The sequence below is a fragment of the Mesoplodon densirostris genome, chromosome 3 (genome assembly GCF_025265405.1).
Source record: "Mesoplodon densirostris isolate mMesDen1 chromosome 3, mMesDen1 primary haplotype, whole genome shotgun sequence".
NCBI classification, from domain to species: domain Eukaryota; kingdom Metazoa; phylum Chordata; class Mammalia; order Artiodactyla; family Ziphiidae; genus Mesoplodon; species Mesoplodon densirostris.
In genome coordinates this window covers 56195530-56199497 of record NC_082663.1, presented here as the reverse complement: position 1 = coordinate 56199497, position 3968 = coordinate 56195530, and the positions used below count along the sequence as shown (strand labels likewise).

Here is a 3968-nt window from a genome sequence, read left to right as displayed (position 1 = left end):
ATTCCACATACATGCGTTAATATACGATATTGTTTTTTCTCTTTCTGACTTACTTCACTCTGTATGACAGTCCCTAGGTCCATCCATGTCTCTGCAAATGGTACAATTTCATTCCTTTTTATGGCTGAGTAGACTTTATTTTTTTTTATTGAAGTATAGTTGATTTACAATGTTTTAGGTGTACAGCAAAGTGATTCAAAGATATATATATGTGTGTGTGTATATATATATATTCTTTTTCAGGCTCTTTTCCATTATAGGTTATTACAAGAAATTGAATATACTTCCCTGTGCTATACAGTAGGTCCTTGTTGTTTATCTATTTTATATATAGTAGTGTGTATCTGTTAATCCCAAATTCCTAATTTATCCCTCCCCCCTCCTCCACTTTGGTAACCATAAGTTTGTTTTCTATGTCTGTAAATCTGTTTCTGTTTTGTAAATAAGTTCATTTATATCATTTTTTTAGATTCCACATATAAGTGATATCATATGATAGTCACCTTTATCTGACTTACTTCACTTAGTATGATAATCTCTGGGTCCATTCATGTTGCTGCAAATAGCATTATTTCATTCTTTTTTATGTCTGAGTAATATTCCATTGTGTATATACACCACATATTCTTTATCCATTCATCTGTAATGGGCACTTAGGTTGTTTCCATGTCTCAGCTTTTGTAAATTTTGCTGCTATGAACATTGTGATGCATGTACCTTTTCGAATTAGAGTTTTCATCTTTTCTGGATATATGCCCAGGAGTGGTATTACAGGATCATATGGTAACTCTATTTTTAGTTTTTTAAGGAACCTCCATACTGTTCTCCATAGTGGCTGCACCAATATTCTCACCAACAGTGGAAGAGGGTTCCCTTTCCTTCACACCCTCTCCAGAATTTAGTATTTATAGACTTTTTGATAATGGCCATTCTGACTGGTGTGAGGTGATACCTCATGGTAGTTTTGATTTGCAGTTCTCTAATAATTAGCAGTGTTGAGCATCTTTTCATATGCCTGCTGGTCATCTATATGTTTTCTTTGGAAAAATGTCTATTTAGATCTTCTGCCCATTTTTTTCTTTTGACTGAGTTATTTATTTTTTTGATAGTGAGCCATATAAGATGTGCATTTTGGAAATTAATCCCTTGTTGGCAGCATTGTTTGCAAATGTTTTCTACCATTCTGTAGGTTGTCTTTTTGTTTTGTTTATGGTTTCCTTTGTTGTGCAAAAGTTTTTAAGTTTAATTAAGCCCTATTTGTTTATTTTTGCTTTTGTTTCCATTACGCTAGGAGACAGATCCAAAACAAATATGACTGAGATTTATGTCAGAGTGTTCTGCCTATATTTTCCTCTAGGAGTTTTATAGTATATGGCCTTACGTTTAGGTCCATTTTGAGTTTATTTTTGTATATGGTGTTAGAGAATGTTCTAATTTCATTCTTTTACATGTAGCTCTCCAGTGTTCCCAGCACCACTTATTGAAGAGACTGTCTTTTCTCCATTGTTTATTCTTGCCTCCTTTATCATAGATTAATTGACCATAGTGAGTGGGTTTATTTCTGGGCTTTCTATATTGTTCCATTGATCTGTGTCTGTTTTTGTGCCAGCACCATACAGTTTTGATTACTGTAGCTTTGTAGTATAGTCTGAAGTCAGGGAGCAAGATTCCTTAGAGATTTAATTTTAATCAAATTAAATCATTGCTCTTACAAATTTTATTTCAACAAGACTTGTGTTTTATTATATGTCTGCTTAGAAGTACTTTCCAAAATCTTTTTGGTAACTTGAAACCTTAGAGTTATACAAAGTTAAATAATAGATATCCATTAAATATTCATTAAATATCTAGATCATTTCCAAATAATATAAAATACTGAAACATTAATTACTAAACATAGCTTTAAGTTTATCTGTTTTGACTTCTTATTTATACAGGAAACTAAAGATATTTGGTTCTATGAACAAAGATGATCTTTTTGTCATATTGAGAAATTGTACTATGAGGGCAGCATAAGTCTCTAGAAACTGTGAGATGATGTATTGATAAATTTGCTAATCTACTACACAATGCTGGTCTATGACAGTTCACAATTGTCTACTTCCTAGTTTTCTCTGGGAAATAAAGGTTACTAAGGGTTCAAAATTATAATCAATATATGTAAATGAAGCTACTAGAAATAATAAGGGTGAAGAAGAAAACTCTGAATGCAAAGTATTCAAGGAGTGTAGGATTGTGTTTGTTAAGAAAAAGAAAAGAGTAATTCTGTCCAAAAGTAGTTGTTTAAAGATTGTTGCATTGGCACTGCGAAGACATGTGCTGGAGTGCGCCCCCCGGCCGCTGCAGCCCCTCGCCGCTGCGGTCACCTCGCTTCTCTGTGCCTCTGTTGGGACCCAGCCAGCCCGGGCGCCGCGAGCTGCTGGAGGGCCCGTCCGGGCGGCAGCGTGGCGCCCGGGACCCCCGCCCGGCTGCTCACCCGCGGCCCACCGGCCGCACAAGTCTACGGAGCCGGGCCTAGGATGGGCGGCGGCTCGGCGTGGCCGGGCTGGGCTCGGCGGCGTCCACATGGCCGTGGCCGGCTGGCGGGACGGCTCCAGCCAAGATAAGTACTGGCTCGTGGTGGCCGGCGGAGGCGGCGCAGCAAGTTGGCGCTCACCATCCAGTTCATCCAGTCCTATTTTGTAACGGATTATGATCCAACCGTCGAGGATTCCTACACAAAGCAGTGCATGACAGATGACCGGGCAGCCTGGCTAGATATTCTGGATACAGCGGGACAAGAGGAGTTTGGAGCTATGAGAGAACAGTATATGAGAACTGGCGAGGGTTTCCTGTTGGTCTTTTCAGTCACAGATAGAGGCAGTTCTGAAGAAATCTGTAAGTTTCAAAGACAGATTCTCAGAGTAAAGGATCGTGATGAGTTTCCAATGACTTTAATTGGTAATAAAGCAGATCTGGATCATCAGAGACAGGTAATGCAGGAAGAAGGACAGCAGTTAGCACGACAACTTAAGGTAACATACGTGAAGGCGTCAGCAAAGATTAGGATGAATGTAGATCAAGCTTTCATGAGCTTGTCCGGGTTATAAGGAAATTTCAAGAGCAGGAATGTCCTCCTTCACCAGAACCAACGCGGAAAGAAAAAGACAAGAAAGGCTGCCACTGTGTCATTTTCTAAGAATCCCTTGAATTTTAGCTACGAACTGCCAGGAAAAGCCCTCATCTTCTCCCTCTCTCCTTACAGTTTACATCACGCTGGTACCTTTCTAGCCTTAGATAAATGATCACCGTGGTAGCTTAGACCAAGAAGCTGGCTAATCCTTTCCATGAAGTTAATCCAATGGTCATTCAAGACAGATTTAAAGGAAACACTAAGGCTGCTTCAAAGATTGATTCCTTTAAAATGGATATCTATATATACAGACACATTCTTTTTTTAAGGGCTTACTTTTAATAAGGATGAATCAGCTTTGGAACCTAAGCTGTTTGCCAAGCTGAAGTCATAGGTTGTGAAATAACTTTTAACTTCTGGAATCATATCGCCTACTGTTACTCTAAATAGAAACATAGGGAGTTTTTTTTAATGTGAATTTTTGCCTATCTCTAAAAATTTTGATGTCAACTTTAGTTAACCTTAAATACACTGAATTGAATTCACAAAAGTGAGACATCTCAGACCTTTACTGATGCTATAGCCTTTGTTTTCCAGTGGCCAAAATACCAAAATGCCTATTGTATTTATAGGTTAAAAACTGCATGTAAAGCCTTTACTATTATTCCTAAAGATAATATTCTATGTGGCCAAATATTTGGACTCATTCTGGACTTAGGCATTTTAGTGTTCTTGGTTTTTTAATTTAACTCTTTTCACAGCCATGTTGAGAGTAAAAATAAATAATTTCTGTCTGTCTTTTCAAGTATTTCTGGGCAAGGGATTCAAAAAAACTAAAGCTTTTGTTTATAATATA

General features: G+C 37.7%; 1 pseudogene; it reads left to right on the top strand.

Moving 5' to 3' along the window:
* Positions 1-2565: 2565 nt before the first annotated feature.
* LOC132485238 (ras-related protein R-Ras2-like) lies at positions 2566-3234 on the top strand (annotated as a pseudogene).
* The last annotated feature ends 734 nt before the right edge of the window (positions 3235-3968 follow it).